This window comes from Sceloporus occidentalis, unplaced genomic scaffold, assembly GCF_023333645.1.
Source record: "Sceloporus occidentalis isolate IW3139 unplaced genomic scaffold, rSceOcc1.0.p SCAF_62, whole genome shotgun sequence".
In the NCBI taxonomy this organism is placed as follows: domain Eukaryota; kingdom Metazoa; phylum Chordata; class Lepidosauria; order Squamata; family Phrynosomatidae; genus Sceloporus; species Sceloporus occidentalis.
In genome coordinates, this window is record NW_028317042.1 from 2,077,164 (window position 1) to 2,096,237 (window position 19,074).

Consider the following 19,074-nt stretch of genomic DNA (forward strand, 5'->3'; position numbering starts at 1 on the left):
GAGACCTCCTTCACTCATAGGATGTGATGTCTGAATATCATTAAATCAGTTAAATATAAAAGAGTTGGTCCAGAAATATGTGACCCTGGGAATCTGCCCATTCATCCTGAGCCCGGTATTAGTTTCAGGGGCAAACCCCCGAGAGCTCCTAGATACCCACTATGAAAAAAACATGTTTCACTGTGCATGCAAAAAGCTTTTGATAGTAGCGGATACCGCCATATCTTCTGTGGCCACCAGAACTTGTCCTGTTTGGAATGTAGATGCAAAGAACTCAAGGCGCATCTCCAATCATTTCTAATGGCCAAAAGTGGGCACTTTTGTGAGGTTAGAAAAATGGGTAAGGAGAGGAACAAGTTTTTTTATTGGACATATGATAGTTTTTTAACTGAGTTAGTGACATATACTAGACCCAGGGATACATGTCCAGGGGCAGTAGTCGCTCTGCTGAAAGATTGAGGGCACAATACCCTACTGGGTGAATGGGCTTCCCAGTGCACCACTTTTCATTGGGACCAGTTGGGAACATATGATATCTCTTTTAACCGACCCACTTACACTACTGAGGTATGTGCCTCCATAATACCTCGTACCCAGCACCGTGTGTCCTTCTGAAGGGAAGTCCTAAGGGTCAGCTGGCGACACTGCCCTGGGTCAGACCTTGAGTAACACCCAACCCAAATATATCAGTAAACTGATGTTTTTATACTTTGTGACTTTGAGGTGTCATTAATTCATACCCAGCAAACATTCTGAGTGCCTAGAAAAGAGGGCAAATATTCCCAAGCCATCGGAAATCAAGATATATTTCCCATGAACTAACAGAGGCATACAGAGGGTATAGCCCATCTGCTGTCCACTACATTGCACATATATATTGTTTATATTATATTCCGTTTAACGTTAAATATGACATTATTTCAAAGGAAAATAAAAAGTTTTTAGATGCCTATTTTAGGAAACATCATGAAAACAACATCATTAGCCCGCGTAAAATAAGTATCACCTGCCATCTGTTCTGACCTGAATGCTCCATACAGTTAACACATGATCACTCAGAGGCACCAGTAACTGTAATTGTCAGTCATATTTAATGCTGTGGTTTATAGATGTTTGCAGACACCTGGGTGATGCTGCCGTCTTAGCCCAGAGGAAGAAAGCCGTTTGGTTATTAAGTAAAAAAATATGACATTTGCTATTTTAGGGACATGACCCAGTATGTCAGGTTGCAGAAAACAACCAGCAGAGTTTAGACGAGAGAAGCATTTTGACAAATAGCTTACATTTCTGTTTAACATATGGATCAGCAAACTGTATGCAAAGTGCACCTGTCAGGGGAAAAAAATGTACATTGATGACCAACGTGCAAGCAAGGCTTATGTATATTCTTGGTCTGGATCCCAAGGTTGAATTAAAGCGGTAGTCTGATAAATAAATACTAATTTTAATAACAAATAAATTGATTTTAAAGTAGTTTGTAAACACGTAAATACTTTCATATGCATTTTTCAATGGCGTTGTGTGTTACTGTGTGGCATTAGTGTGGGTGTCAGCATATGGTGTTAAAGTGTGTGGGTTGGTGTATGGTGTAAGCATGTGTGTGTGTCTGGTGCTGTTGGAGTCAGAGTGGGTGTTAGCGTATGGTGTAAGAGCATGTATGATAGTATTGGGTGTTAGCATGTGTGTGTGGGTGGTTGTCAGCCTATAGTGTTGGTGTATGTGTCAGCTTATTGTGTTGCAGTGTCAAGAGTGAGCCTTAGATTAGTGGCTCCTGGGAGAGGAAAAGAAGGAGCAGGAGAAATAATGTGTGTGTATATGTGTGAGGGAGTTAGAGAGAGTTTGCATGTTGGTATGTGCTCGTCTTAGTTATGGGGTGAGGGCACCGATACTACACCCAGGTGCCACTAACCTGCTGCCTTTCCTGGTGTGATTGCCTATTATAATGTTCTATGTACCGACAGCAAAAGTCGTATTTACTTTTCGAATAAAGTTCACCTTCAGGTTAAATAAGGGTTCACGGGCAAGTGATAACTAGGGACAGAAGCTCCAATAAGCTCCCTTGAAAACTGGTAATTCTGGACCCCATATGACTTAATGTATTAAAAAAAATTATGGAATTGTGTGTTAGAGCGAGTGGGTGTTTGCAGGTTGGTATGTTAGTTACAGAGGGGGGGAACCAATACTGCATCCAGGTGCCACTAACTGGCCCCTGTTTTCACGGTTGTCTTTCCTGGTGTTTGTTTTTTAAAGCGTATATAATCTGCAACTATTTACATACCTTTGTTATAATGAGTTTTTTAGATATATACATTGTTACACAATGTCACTGATTTTCAAACCAATGGTCTACTGTATGAAAGACATTACAGATTCAAAAATAATTAAAAATAGTGCATTTGGATAAACTGACCAAGTTTTCAGAACCCAGTGACCCTTGGTCACTCCAGCACATGAGATGTAACATGTCTGTCCACCTAAAATATCCACAGTGACTGGTACGTCCAAAGCTACTGGAACTCCCCAAAAATGGGGCACTAGCTGGGTCACCATTGGTTGGTGGGACTGATCAGGCAAATTCTGTATTGTTGGCAGCTATGTCTGGGTTTGTGCTCACAGCCACTTACAAGAAGTTATTACCATTTTGTCTAAAACATAGATCAAAACTAAGTTGATAGAGTCATATCCAATGATTGTTACTTAGCTTGATCAAAGGGTTCAAAACCAATTACACAGGGTATAATAATCTGAAAACCATTAATATTTTCACCCATATGTGTAGGTCTCTTCTACGGAGGAAATGATCTACATTAACAACGAAACCCAGTATGAGTCAGACCATTTTATGTACGTTAAAGGTGCCGTTCCACTTGCATACTTAATAAAAAGGAGTGTGTGTTAATTGCATTGTGGACAACATTCTCAAAGCGTATTTAAATGGCTCTACAGAATCATATCTGGAAAGCTATCTAAATGTGCTGTATATTAACTCTTTAATCACCCATCATGATTACCTGGCACATAGCCAACTGTGGCCAGGCAGAATCATTCTAATAATCTGCATTCAAGACTGTATGTAGCCTGGAATATTATATCATGTTTCACCCACCCAAGAAGTTACCATCATCTGCCATCCAGCACATGTCACTATAGAACAATAATGTTTTGGAAATATACAGTCCCACTGGATCCAGGGCACTTGGTATGAATTTATGTTTAAAGAAACAGAAGGTACAGGAAGGCAGAAAATTAAACAATTCCCTAACAAGACAACGAATATAGCCATATTGATGCAAAAGCAGTCTTTAGCCAAAGGTGATACCTTTCATAGAAAAAGTTGAAGAGTCAGATTAGCTTTCAGGACCTCAGAGGTCTCTACCTTTTTCTTCATCCACCCAATAAAAGGTATCCGCTTTAACTAAACACTCCATCTAGTAAACCCTTAAAAAACATTAAAATAATAATATTTTAATAAATAATAAAAATAATGTATATATATGTATGTCTATATATATATAAGATATATATTATATCTAAAAACTATTATACTGTTAATAAAATAATACAAATAAGTGAAGTTAAATTATATTAGACAAAAATCCCCTTTCGATATTAGAAAATGGAAATCTCCCGTCTTGCTTGTAATTTTTGGCAGTGGTTTCTTTAAGTTGGACTGCATTATTTGTGAACTATTAAAAAAAGAAAGCACACATTCTACATACAGTAAATACACAAGTTATTTCTGTTCGTTGTGCTTCAGAACTAGATGGGAAAATTGTGATACACTTGGCATCGTTCATGAGAGATCCCTGTACAATATAGCATTTTATCATTACTTAAATATTTTTCTTCTGGAGTGCGACTAGCCTAGAAAAAACAAAATCATATGTTACACACATGCGGCTTTTAAAAACAATCTATTTCTTTTTGTGATAAGCCTTCACCGAATCTTATAATTTTAGTAACATTTTTGGGAGGGGTCTGTATTATCTATCAGATTCTAAAATTACTTAAAGTCTTTCAGTTTTCCCATGGCAAATTATAGCATAATCCCACTGGAAATCCAATATTAGATTCGCCATTACTTAATTCTCACAATTTGTATTGAACATGGAAGAAACTTCTACTTGTCCTTTTCTCAGGACACCCACATCAAAGTCGCGAAAAGATACTGGCAGTCAAGTGCTAAATAACCACTGTGGGAAAATAAATTACAAAAATCTAAAAAAAAAAATATATATATATATACAACTGTATATAACTGCATTTGCATTCCTCATGTCATTTTTGTTCCAAGGGACGAGGTTAGAGGTTTGACCTATAGATATGTATTTAGGCATTTTGCGGAAGAATTGGGCCTTTAATTTATACTGTTTATAATAACTTTTCCCCGTTTTTTTACACACATATATTTGTATATATATATATTTTGGACACATTTTTCAGTTTGTTTTTGGCCTATTTCTATTTCGTTTCGGGCCGAAAATTTATTTATTTTTTAAATTTGGGAACAAAAAGAGTTGCCCGGTGCCCACATTCACCCTCACTCTCTCACATTCTCACTTAGTCCCTCACACTCTCGTTCTCTCTCTAATGCTCTCTTCTCTGCCGACCACTTCCACTGATGGTAATATGGTAACTGATGGTAATATAGCGGTGCTTGTCGTACCGACATCTCGCTGATCATCCAAACAGGGGGGAGGACGTCACCACAAGCGCCGTCATTTTGCCCTCACGTGAACTGAGGAAAATAGATGCGGTCAGAGAAAAGAGAAGATAGAATACAGAAGATGAAGAAGAAGATGTGGAAGAAGATGCAGAAGTGGAAGTGGTCAGCAGAAGCGGAAGTGGTCAGCCGAGAAGGTAGGTAAACATTTAGAGAGCATGAGAGAGTGAATGAGAGAGTGAACGAGAGTGTGAGTAAGAGTATGTGAGTGAATGTGGACCCACAAACTTCGGAGAGAAAAAATCCGAGCTTTTTGTTTTGTTTGGGGAATGGGCAGAGCTTCGGGTAGTGTGCCCTGGGATGTTCCCAACTAAATTCCCTCCCCAGTCTAGACAGTATGCAGTTATACCCAGAAAAAAGTCTAAATCTTATAAAATACACCAAGGGAGAAAAAAATAGGCATATCGGTTGAAAAGAAAGACTGGCCATTCTAAAGAGGGATACTTGAATGTTTTTAGAAGCACACTGGCCATATAATGATTTTTTTTTATTCCAAATGAATAGCTGAATTTTTTGTATTGAGTAGAATGTTTAATTACATATTAGTTATTTTGCATGGCTACAGTGTGAGTCAGCTATATAGAGATATAATAAGCATATCTCTATTTGATTATTTTATCAATGCTTTTTGCCCTCCTCATGGGAGACATTTTTAATGAAATCATCTTTGCCCATTGGAGTGAAAGTGTCGATACAGAACCGCTTTCTCTTGCTGCTAATAGAACAGATGGCATGGAATGGTGTGATCTTAACTCTGCCTCTTGCTAAAATAATTGAGCCACTGAACAGAAAATAATTGTGAACACCTTATGGTTGCTATTTAGTATACTGCATAAATACAAAAACATTTACTACTGTATACGCCGCAATCCCACAGTGGTGCTCCAAGCCATAATTTAGTGTGAAACAGGATTTTTAAAAGTTTTGCTTCTAAATTTTGATTGCGTTCATAGTTGGGTTACTTAACGGAATTGCAAGCCCCACTTTTCTTCAAAATCATAGATATTCGCTCTCGTAACTATCTACAACACTAAAATATGTCAGAATTAGCAGGTTGGTCATACATGCACAAGCCTGCTAAACCTGTTGGATTTTTGTATCTGTAACCACGGATTAATTCTAAAAACAATATGGGACAGCTTCAACTTTTTTGGATACAAAATACACCACCAAGTCTCACTCGGAGATATTGCAACTCAGGCCCAAATGTATGAAGTTGCCTCCCTCAATACAATCCCAAATTTATTATCACTATGGATTACAGTACCCTGTGACATATTAACCATAGAGAAGGAACTCTAAATCTTATCCAGAAGATCTTGACATCACAACTCATAACAGATAATTTGGGGAACCTTTTGATGTGTGACATTAAGCTCCTTCCACAACTTTCCCGGTTTTATTTTTTGCAACTTCCGCTCCCAATGGTGGACAGCTCAGTGCAGCCAGTCCTGCCCTCTCCAGACTAAGTGAAGCCCCTCTTACCCATCATATTGCAGCTCAGACCATGCACAGTGCAGCAGTGTATTTACCCTGGGTGCTGTCCTAGGTCTGACTCAATTCGCCCCTCCATTCCTGCAGTCCTTACAGCGTAATGTTGGGGTGTGACATCATCCTCCAAAGTGTAAATGGGCCAGTTGGGGACGCCAGAGATCTCTCTTGTATCTGGCCCATTAAGCAGTGGCACATCTGTCTCCTTGTTTTGCAACAGGTGGACTTGTTGCCCCAGGTCTTAGTCTAGTTGGCCTAGGTTAGAATACATTGCTGGCACAGTGACCCAAAGGTTCTAACAACTCTACCCACTAATCCTCTTTTCATAGGAAGCACGGAGATCACTACACCTAACACCAAAGCCCCACTGCTCCAGTTCATCGACCTATCTGTTTTAGTACAGACTATGGGTACCAAGACATGACATAACATCCGGGTGCTCTTAGCATCTTACTGGTGTGCAAACCTGAAACTGGATCGGGCAAAGAAAGACTTGTGCCATGAGAAACCCAGATCTCTCTGCTATTCTGTCAGAGCACCAGGAATTCCATAACAGGAATACCCCAGCCCTTGTGCATCATGAACAGGAGACCAAACTGGTATGCCTGTGTCCTTTTAAAAATGTACTTAATTCTGACAAATATTAACTATATTCAAAAAAACAGTTGTTTGAGTATTGTCCAAGTGAAAAAAAATGCAGATATTCTTCATACACTTTCACCTACAGTGACTGCCCGTACAGAGAGAACATTTGGCCAAAACCTTTATCCCACATAGGCCTCCTTAAATTGTTGGCTTTTTTTTCTGGGTCTTCTTCCTCGAAATTGCCTGTATTTTAGATAGTTTGAGTTGTGTAATATAATTCATCCCAGCCTTTCACGTTTACATGTACTGTGCAGTGACCAGATGGGCTCTTTAACTAAGGGTTTCTGTAAACGAAATGCATTGTGCAGCAGTGATTTTAAAGAAGCCCCGCAGAATATCATTTCAGGCTAAGGGGGTGATCTGGTCATTCCAATACAGGACGTTATCACTCAAAAGAATTGAGAATTTGAAAGAACAACGCAATCATAAAGGCACTTCCTTTATTATATTTTATAGGTATCGCTATAAACTCACTGAAATTGTGTACATCGGTCCAATCTGTGTGAAATGCACTTTTGCGAAATGCTGTATATTTTTTTCCAGATATTGTTTTTTTTCTTTGCTTGAAAAAAATATTTATTTCTTACTGCATTATACCAAACTATTGAATTCAGGAGTAGTACAGCCATAGAACCAGGTTAAGCAGCTGTTTAGGGCCCTCTTTGGTCAAAGACCTATAGCAGTGGTCTTGAGACCCCTCTAGACAAACGAAAGAAAGGAAGTCCATGTCTGAACAGACCATTCCATTTGTAGTTGGTCCAATACTCCCCATACTTACTGGACCCCACTGACGAGGTCCATAAAGGCCAAAATGTACATCTGGGGTTGTTGGTTCCCTACTGCCCTTGTGATGTGTCGATGGAGATTTTTCTTTTCTAATGACACAAGAGAGTTTACATTTGAGATGCTCCCAAGCTAGTATGCATCATAGGACAGGCTATAGGACCTAGCTATTCACCATCGAGTTATTCTTGTATGCTATTTCGCCCTACGGGGATCTCTTGGATCACCCCAAGTGAAAAGGTGAGTCCAGACATGGACCTCCTTGCTCGCTATGCCTAGCGTGATACCAACCTGACCCGACCACTGAGGTCCATGAAGGCTGAAGGTCTGAGGTTGTTGGTTCCCTTGTGCAGAGGAAATTTGCTTCACATTTCAGTTCTGGACTGCCCTTGTGACTGAAGGACACAAGAGCTAAACTTAAGATGCTCCCAAGTGGTGATGCATCGTAGGACAGGATGACTGCCCTCAGTGAGTTAATCTCAAACATGTTTTGTATTATTATTGATAAATAGCCTTAGGTCTGAATATCTCAGGATGTTCATCTGTATATAGACCAATGGCGGTATAGCCTCTGTTGATCCGTACTTAGCGGACTTATTAAGCCTTTGTGAAAACAAGCAGTAATGATTTGGGCAGAGGGAATGTCACACAAATGTCACATGATAGGACACCTGGAATCTTGGACATCTAGATAGGCTGGAAATGTGTTTGTAGTTGCGCATAAAGACCAAGAAAACCATCATTAGGGCAGTGAATAGACATGTGGCAAAAGTGACTTTCCCCACCCTGAGACCACAGGCTGCCCAGAAGCCCATTAATCAGCTGTGCTGTTTGGAAATTTCTGGGCAAATCTCCAGGTTCCAAGGTGTGATGACAGGCTCAATGTTAGCAGATAAAAATTAAGTATAATATAACTATTTGCTATCATTATGGTATAATGCTTTATTGAGGGCTGCCCCAGGTCTGACCCCAGCCATCAAGTACATTAAAAAGCATATAATGGCTTGAGTGTCCCTTTAATCTTTCCTACCAACTGGTGCAATTTAATGTGAAATGCTTTAGAAATGATCACTTGCGCTACCAATAAGTATTTTTTGTCTCAAAAACAAATTGCTTGTTACTTGTGATACATCTTTCTTATCGGCTGTCTTGATCCGAGGCTCAGAATGTTTTATCCAGCAATGGTGACCGGCCAAGTGTTAAAGCAATATTGATCTGTATTTTCTGATTTGGACGTTATATATTTTTGCTTTCATACGACAAAGACATCTGGTAAATGATTTCCAATTTGGAGCCGAAGACTTTTAATTATCACTAGAGACAGAAACAGATCCCTTTTTCCTGTCCAGCCCTTATTGTCTGTGGGACATCAGCTGGTCACAGACCATTGTGATCTTCAAAATGACTGAAGAAAAGAAAGTTTGAAAAAGAAGATATATCTCATTACTTAAATTTAGTTTCAGCTATTACAAGCCTGTTTATTATTTCTTTATCGCTACTAGGTGTGAGAGGGGTTTGTTGGATCAGACATTTTTTTTCCACTTGAGACAAGGCTTGAGTTCTGAAGCTATGCGAGATATCATAACACTCAGTTCCATCACAATTAATTAACATTCTAACTCGGCTTCTCTGTCCCGGTGCCCGGTTTAGCACTACAATGGCCTCTAGAGAAGGCTTAATTATGTACAGGAGCTGTCAAATAAATTCCAGACTCCACAACGAAGCAAGGGCACATGACGAGACATAACATCACTGGTGGTAGGTAGGAAGTATTTCTGAAACAAAAAGCAACATGCTTGTAAAAAACATTTTACAGGCAATGGTTTCCTTAGTAATAAGTGGCTTGTGTAATAGAATACGCAGACTTATTTTGTTTTTAACTATATTGTTAGATTATATTTGTTTTTACATCCTATACTTTAAAGGCACCTAATGGAATCTAGACGTCTATCATGTGTCAAATCGGAACCAAATGGCTGGCTGCATGTTTTAGTGGAATTCACTAGAACAGCTTTAACATTTTTTATTGGCTACAATAATATCAACAATGTTTCACGTAGACTATGCTCGCGGTATTTTGTTTTTCTGTTTGCTGGTTGTGTGGATAAATCCCTTTGTGTAGAATTTGTCTAACTTGCTTCATTTTTCACCCAGACATAAAGCACAATATTATAATACATAGCCCCTACGTGGTACCCCCAACTACACAAAGAACATTTGTTACATTGGCTACATAACGGAGCATATCATACGGAAGTCTCCAGTCTTATTGGCTCAAAGCTGAATTAAAAGTTACCTCCTAATAGAATGAATTGTAATCCTAAAGTGTTTCCAGACACCTTATAAGTGAACGCTCACCAAATGTTTTGTTTCTGGTATTCTATTCTGGTATTGTATACTTTTATTTCATAGTTGTCATTTTTGCATCATATAATGTTTTCAAGCAGCTGCATATTACTCATTTTAATTTTAATAACCACATTTTCCTATTTTGTCAATTTGTCAGAATGTTCAAAAAAGAGGAGGGACCCCAACGAAACACCCTCTCTCATGAGTGTGCGGGCGCAGAGGTTTTGCCCTTGCGGATGTCCCCCGGGAGGCCTAAAGACAAAGAAAGATGACACGGGGAGATTAAAATAAAGAAAGAAGACAGAAGAACAAGAAGAGACAAGAGAAGAAACGGAGCCGCAGGGCCAGGAGACAGGGACGCAGTCGGTGGAAAAGTTATGAAGACACTGAGAGAGAGCGTGAATGAGAGTGTGAGAGAGCATGAGAAAGTAAATGAGGGGAGAGCGATGTATGCAACATGTTATTTGAATTTTGTCCGAACCGAAAGGGCAGGAAACAAAAATTCAAAACAAATAGACCAAAAACGAAACGTTTGTCTGGATAATTTTGTGGTCCTTATGATACTGCCTGTGGGAAACAAAAAAATAGTTCAGTCTTAATAACCCAGCCAAGTCAATAATGGAATGGACTTCATTAAAACTTCCATAAAGAATCAGCCCAGTAAGCAGGATTACCCAAAATATCACACGACTGGCAACAATGGCCACCTCCAAGTCCGCAGGTAAAGGAAATTTATTGGAACAAATTAAATTAATACCAGTTGTTGTCAAAGCTACTTCATTGATATTAAACAACCTAAATAAAATCATGGAAATTATAAGTGAAGAAGCAAGGTAATAGAAGATCATATACCTGAATGCAATGTGGCTATAAGTGCGGACCTGAACTGGCCACTGGGCAAACCAGGCAAATGACCGGTTGGCTGGTGCCCTATGGAACCTCCCACGTACCAAATGCAGAAGATCACATCTTTCACCCTGTGCCCTCCAGCTGGATACATGTAGCAACACGGTGCAAAAGTGTGCGGCCACGAGTATCCAGCAGGCGGCCGCATGAACCTCGTTTATTGGCCACTGGCTTTAAAGTTCCCAGGCTGTTTTCAATCCCCAGTCTGTCTCTAGTCTAGTGAAAATGAATAGAGATATATTTGCCTTTAACATCCTGGCTCCAGGGTTGAGGGCACAGGATATTATGTCTGGCACCAGTGTCCTTTGCCAGTATGATTTCAAACCAGCAAGAAAGCAGAAGAGAAGACCTGGACCACAACCAAATGGGGCGTGGAGCGACATAACCCTTTTATTATTAGGGCTTGGTTGCAACTCCACCCTATGTAACTTCAATAGTAACCCAAGCTTTACTTTGCATAGTTCCAATAATTCTACCCAGCAACTCTACTATATACTATATTACATATATACTATATTACATATAACTATATATATATACTATATTACATATATACTATATTACATATAACTATACTATATTACATATATACTATATTACATATAACTATACTATATACTATATTACATATATACTATATTACATATAACTATACTATATTACATACATACTATATTACATATAACTATATATATATACTATATTACATCTAATTATATTACATATATACTATATTACATATAACTATATATATATATATATATATATATATACTACATTACATATATACTATATTACATATAACTATATATATATATACTATATTACATATAACTATATATATATATATACTACATTACATATATACTATATTACATATAACTATATACATATATATATATACTATATTACAAAACTTTACGTGAAAAACCTCAAATACCATCAAGTGTGGAAAAAGTACACAGTTCAAGTAATTCAAGGTCTAAATTGCATTTTTTATTACAATTCTTTATATATATATATTTCTAGTAGGTCATTGTTTTATCAGCACGGAACTGCATGTGCGCTGTCTTACAAGAATTCTGAATGAGTCTTTTATATCATGCCATATGGGAGAGATATCCAGCTTTCTTATCTGGCAAAGATAACAGAATGTGTTTGAACCTGTACCTGTGCTGTTATCTCGGAAAATAATTAGGTTCACTTCCGTTGACACCCCTTGCTTACTTTTATAAGGGCTGTAGAGATTGTTTGTGGTTAAGGGCTGGTCTGCCATATTTATCTAGCTCTAGGAAGTTATTACGGACATAAAACAAACTTCTACATATACTTTCACTTTGACATGTTAACACAATGCCATTTTATGTCAAACACAATTTCATTCGGATTTCGCCTTCTTCTCGATGGGGACTGCAGTTAGTGCAATAAACGCTAATTCTTTGGAATGGAGGGCTTGAAAAACACAGCTGAATAGTACATATTGTTAAATATTTGCACTATAAAATTGCACTGACTATTAAACAGCAGGGTGCACTTTAATTTGAGATTTACCTTTTATGGGGATTTGGTTAAGCGTTACTTTTCCTTTTGATTAAGAGTAATATGACCAGATGTCCCTGATTTACCATCAAAAATTCTGAAAGGAAAAGTAACAGTCACCCAACGGGTCAAATTAGATCCAGACCTTTCCAGTTTCCCTCTGTTAACAGGCTATGGCACTCAGCCATATCGGATAAATGTTCTGTGTGTTCATATTTACAAAGCCTTACCTTGAATAACTTTAGAATATAGCACTAAACATGTACACGCAAGTCATATTAATGTTTACTAACTTATCATACACTTTTTTGGCTTCCTCCTACAAAAAAATCCAGATTTGTTTATTTTCAGTACTAAAATTTGATTTTTTTTTTAACTTCAATTAAGTAGCTTACATCCCCCTATTCTCAGACTGTCAGAGTAGAATATGTAGGAGTGAGAGCTTGGACTTTATGACCCCCAGTATCTGGCCATTTGCACTGAGCTTGGGCATGGCTGGACTGGCGATGGCCCTGGCACTTTTAAGTCTGGCAGCCGCTTGGTGGCGGCTCGAGATGATGTTGGCCAGCAGGCCACTGGGCATTTGCCTCGTGTGTCAGATGGCCAGTTTGGGCCTGAGATTGGTAAAGAAACCCTGAAAGTCCAGGGTCAGACTTAAAAGCGCTCCCAGCTATGACCGCTACTGCTTAAAATGAGAGAAAGAATCGAGACTGTCTTGTGGCGGTTCTTCTGTAATTACTAATATACTTAAATGTATCATTGTGAAATACTTGTTTTACATTATAATTCTTTTATTTCCTTTCTAAACACTTTGTAGTCCCACATAGGAAAATTTCCTTCTCAAAGCAAAAAGCTTCACCGTATAGTCGTACAATCATATCTTTTAAGAATAAAAGATAAATATAAAAGGCATCTGTCGCCATTGCAGTGTTCAGACCAATTAAATACCTTAATTAACCCCTTCGTGACAAAGGCTGATTTTACTTTTTGTACCCTTCGTGACAATGGCCGTTTTAACATTTCTGCGCTGCTCGTGTTTAGCTGTAATTTTCTTCTTTCCCGTTTACTGAACCCACACACATTAGATATTGTTTTTTTCAGGACAAGAAGGGCTTTCTTTAGATGACATTGTTTTGATTATATCGTATTATTTACTATTAAAAAAAGTATAAAATATGGTGAAAAATTTAGAAAAAAATGACTGTTTCTAACTTTTAGTTGAAAAATCTTTTACTCATCTATAAAAGGTAATAAAAAAACCTGCTAAATAGATTCTACTATTTATCCTGAGTTTAGAAATACCCAATGTTTTTATGTTTTTTTGCTTTTTTCTGCACGTTATGGAGCAATAAGTACAGGTACCGTTTTGCTATTTCAAAGCCATTTTTTCCAAATCTGGTAATTCTTCCCCCCATGTGCCATTTCGGGTATCTTTGAAGCCGGCCAATGCAATTTACCCCATCAAGTCATATATTTTTGAAAACTAGACAGCCCAGGGTATTCCAAATGCTGGTATTTTAACCCTTTCCAAGCACTTATTCTACCATCAGCCTTTGTCAAACTTTATGGTAGTAATTTTTTTGCATTTGTTTTTTCACACACATTTTACTTTAGGTATAAATAAACAGGTTCTGGTATATGTCACTATCAAAAAACACCCCAATATGTGTTTAGCAACATCTCCTGAGTACAGCGATACCTCACATGAATGATTTTGCCTGGCTGTTTGGGGGCAAAAGGGCCACATTTGGGGCATGCACATTTTTCAATGTTGCACTTTGGCATTTGGGGATCCACTGCCCATGCCCTATTTGGTACATCTTTGAGCCGGGCCATTTCAGTGTGCCCAATAAAGCTATATATTTTTGAAAACTAGACACCCCAGGGTATTTCAAATGCTAGTATTTTAACTCTTTCCATGCACCATATCTACCACCAGTCTTTGTCAAACTTTGTGATAGTCATTTTTTTCCATTTGTTTTGTCACACACATTTTACTTCAGGTATGAATTAAAAAGTTCTCGTATATGTCACTATCACAAAACACCCCAATATGTGTTCAGCAACATCTCCTGAGCGCAGTGATACCCCACATGAATGATTTTGCCTGGCTGTTCGGGGGCAAAAGAGCCACATTTGGGGCATGCACATTTTTCAATGTTGAACTTTGGCATTTGGGGATCCACTGCCCGTGCCCTATTTGGTACATCTTTGAGCCGGGCCATTTCAGTATGCCCAACAAAACCATATATTTTTGAAAACTAGACACCCCAGGGTATTTTAAATGCTGGTATTTTAACTCTTTGCATGCACACATTTTACCACCAGCATTTTTTTAAAGTTTGCAGAAGTATTTTTGTGTGTGTATTTTTCCCACACACACCTACTTTATGTATGAATTTACAGCTCCTGGTATATGCCGCTGTCACACGACACCCCAATATGTGTTCAGCAACATCTCCTGAGTACAGTGATACCCCACATGCATGGGTTTGTCATTTTTGGGGGGAACTAAAAGGCCACATTTGGTACGTGTGCATTTTTCTAATTGGAAATTAGATGTGTGGCCATCCTTCCCCCCGTGTTAATTGGGACCTTGTTGAACCCGGCCAATTCAATTTACCCCATCAAATCATACATTTTTTAAAAGTAGACACCCCATGGGCATTTAATATGCCAGTATTTTAACTCTTTCCATGCGAGAATTGTTTTAAGCTAATATGCTAATTTTAGGACTTGCTCACAAAAATATATTTTTTATATATATTTTTTTTTTTTTGCCTTTTTTTTTATTTTTTTAACATTTTTTTTCAACTTGAAGGTTCCCCTGATAGTGACATCAGTGGGAAATTATTTTTACATTTTACTGTTTTTTTACTATTTTTTTTCTAATTATTATTAATTTTATTTTATTTTTAATTTATTTTTTCTAATCACACTGTGATTAGAAAGCTGAGCTCCATTGACTTGCATGGTTGAATGCAGTACCTATATTCAACCTGCAAGTGGAGCCAGAGTTCTCTAGAGGGTCTGGAGACCGTCTAGCGAACTTTTTAGACTTTATTGTTTCTTTATTGAATTTTCCCGGACCGCCGCCATCTTGCAGATGGCGAAGATCACCGGCAGCTGCGGCTGTGACCGCTCTCCGGAGCGGTCACAGCCCATCCAAAGGTAAGTGTTTGGTGTCGCTGGATGCCTCCTGATCGAGGCATTCCAGCGACACCATTTAAGTTTAGGAGGCGATCGTTGATCGCCTCCTAAACGCTTTTAAAACGGGCGTCCGCCGCCATACAAAGTATGGCGGATGTTGACGCCCCGGGGAGGGGCCAGAGATGGCCCCTTTGTGCCGATAATGGCGTTGCTGAATGCCTCGAGGTCGAGGCATTACAGCAACACCGTTTCGGTGAAGAAAGCGAAAATAGATCGCTTTCTGCACCCGTTTAATGACGTGCCGGTCCTGGCACGTCATTTGTCGTTATCGACATGAATTTCCGTGACGTGCCCGGACCGGCAATTGTCATCAAGGGGTTAAAACTATTAATTGTTCATTCTTTTTGTTTGACAATCAATGTGATTGTTTATTCTAAACCTTCACCTCTTGGAACCTGAGATCGATGTCTCAATGCAGCAAAACTAGTATTATCTGATAAATGTCCTGTCCTGGAGATCTCTTCCTTCCCTTTCCTCATCTTTAAAAAAGGACACATGAACCAAAAACCAAACAACAATAATCAGCTACTTAACAACAGGGGAGAGATAACGGTGTGACGTAATAATGCAGATCCTGAGAACATTGCGATAAGACACCTTTTCCCACCAAGGGTTAGCTTAACAGTCAGGTACATGGACTTGTTAAGCCAGGTCTACATCACACTCCTTTTGGGGACTTCTGAGGTTTTTTTGTCCTGAATTGTAGTGTTTTTCTTGGATTTTCACCTACCTTCCAGCTACTCACCTGTATGACATCAATGACCACTACACTTCTGATCTGAATTACTTCAAGTTAGGCTGGTCTAAAACTTCTTGGCCATTTAAACAAAAGTTGTCCAGCCTGACTGTTCCTCCTCCTAGCACCCAGGGATTCCAATACAGATATCACCCATGCTTTAGTTAAGGTGTTCTTAGCGTAATCATTACAGAAACTAGACTTTGTGGGTGAACCCGTCATTTTTAAAACCCGTCATTTAAAAAAAAATTGGAAAAAATGAGATTCTGTGAAAAAAAACAACATAAACAAGTTCTAAATATTTAGCATACTAGACGTAGAAATGTGGATCTACAAAAAGCTAATGCATTTTTATTTACCAAAGTAAGATATTGGTGGCATGCCACCTTGAATCTGAATTTTTCTTTGATAGCGCATGAAATAAAACTGTCATACTGGGAATATGATTTCAAAATAGATTTAACTTGTTTTTATTTGCAAGGGGGAAATGTCCCTTTAAATGTCCCTTGAAAAAACGAATATACTAGTAAAACATCTTTGGCTTAGTGGAACGTGTTTATTTTTTGTTAATTCTCCATTGCAAATGATAACTGGGCAGATTACCAAATGGAAACAGCAAAGATTTCTTTTTGGGAGAACATGGTGGGCTTCACATCAAACAAACAGAAACATTATTAGGTCTTTTTTTTATATCATCTAGTCACTCAAAGGCTCTTTGTTCAACGCATCCCCCTGGCAGCAACTCTGTTACTTATACAGGGTCTTTCCCAAATGAGGTATCTCGAGCCAGACAGCAACAACATTCTATGCCAGACACCACAGCATATGAAAGTCTAAAAAAAACCAAAAAACAAGATGTATGCAACCTACTGTACTTGAGCTCAGAACATTCCATGGAATTCCAAATAAGTATATAGGACAATGTGATTGGTAGGTAAATATTTATCGGTACCATTTTCTGTATTTTTGCAAAAGGTCTTACTCTTTAGGATAGTATTTGTACATCTTTCATGTATAGGGGCCACCTTAGAAACTCATTCGATTTCAAGGACCACATTCATTCACATTCATTCAGAAAATAAACATACACACAGGGGCGTTGCCATACTCGTTGGGGCCGCAAGATTCCAAAAATTTAAACGACTTAACCGAAATGTACCATACTTGTAGCCATAATGTGTCCTGATTTGAGACCTGAGCACCAACATTCCATTTCATCTACCAGGATTTCTAAGTATTTAGAATTCTGCAGAAAAGAGAGTAAAAGACTGGCACAGCATATGTTTGAGAAATAATACACAGCTAGCTAACACCCCAGGAGAGCAGGCCACATAACACTGAGCAAGCCAGTGTGGACAAGATCCCCATGCCTTGCTTGGCTTGGGTTGGCATGAGACATATTCATAACTTGGATTTTGCCATGGTAAGCCCCCAGGAGCTCTCCCTCTTGGGGTGGGAGGGGAAGTGGGGGAGGGTGTGATTAAAGCTACTTCTCTGCCTAGAGAAAAAAAGAAAAAGACCTGGAAACCCAAGGAAGCAAGCGGATCACCTGAAGACTCTAGGTCAAACTGGAGAGATCTCAGGTATGCATATACCTCCAATAGGTGAACCAACTTGGTTCGTTCCCAGCTTAGAAGGCACTATATTGCATTATATGAACATGCCCTAAAAATTCCCATAAACAACAGTTTATTTTTCCTATTTGAACGCTTAACATGTTCTAAGATGTGATCTCCTAGAAGATAGGTTTAAAATCCTTGTATCCCTTCCAAAGCCCCCTTTTCCAATTACAAATTGTTCTAATTCTGGCTCTTCTTGCTCCTCATCCTTTCTCTCCTTTATGCATTCACATGTTTTATAAAGACGTGTGTTGAACCACCTGAGAACCATTACTGAAGGTCCTGCTGAACGCTAACGGTCTTGGGACTTGTTTGGAAGCCACTTACACAATGGATCCATCCTTGGACTGACCTGCACCTTTGCTTCATTTCCTCTCCCGAATTATACTTCTTTCAGCTAATATACGTAGATGGAGTAATTATAGCCTGTTGTGAAAGAGCATACAGTCTGTCTGTAGGTATGTAAATAGGGCTTATGTTACGTGTGCAAACCTTAAAGTACTGGTATTTTTTCCACTTTCCACTACCTAGTAAAAGAGAAACTCTTTACAGGTTAAGTGAAGCTTGGTGGGAATATACAAGACGGCCAAAATTTCGGTTTCACAATTCAGAATCTTTATATTGTAATGACAGCTTGACAGCATGCATGGCAATAATTGATAGGTTCCAAATGCACTTCCAATATACTCTGGTTAATATACGCTTTGTATTGAAGTGCTTTCTGCCAACACTGCTAATATGATTTAGTTTTATAAAGAACAGGCCTGGAATTATGTGCTAATAACGTAAGGGCAGCATGGTGGTGCATGGAAAGTTCATTAAATATATATATTATATGGTTAGTATAAAGAATAGCCTAATGAGTATGCTGTAATAAGTCGGTATCAGTGTACCTTAGGATATATAGGATGCTGGGTTCAGGTTACAGAGGCTGGGCTGATGAACTTATAACAGACCAATAATTACCATCAACAAAGGGTGGCCCTAATTGATATTAATCAATTTCATGCTAACCTCAATTTGTCAGGGTAGTCTTCTTGACTGTAAGAGAATTCATTAAAATACAGCATAAT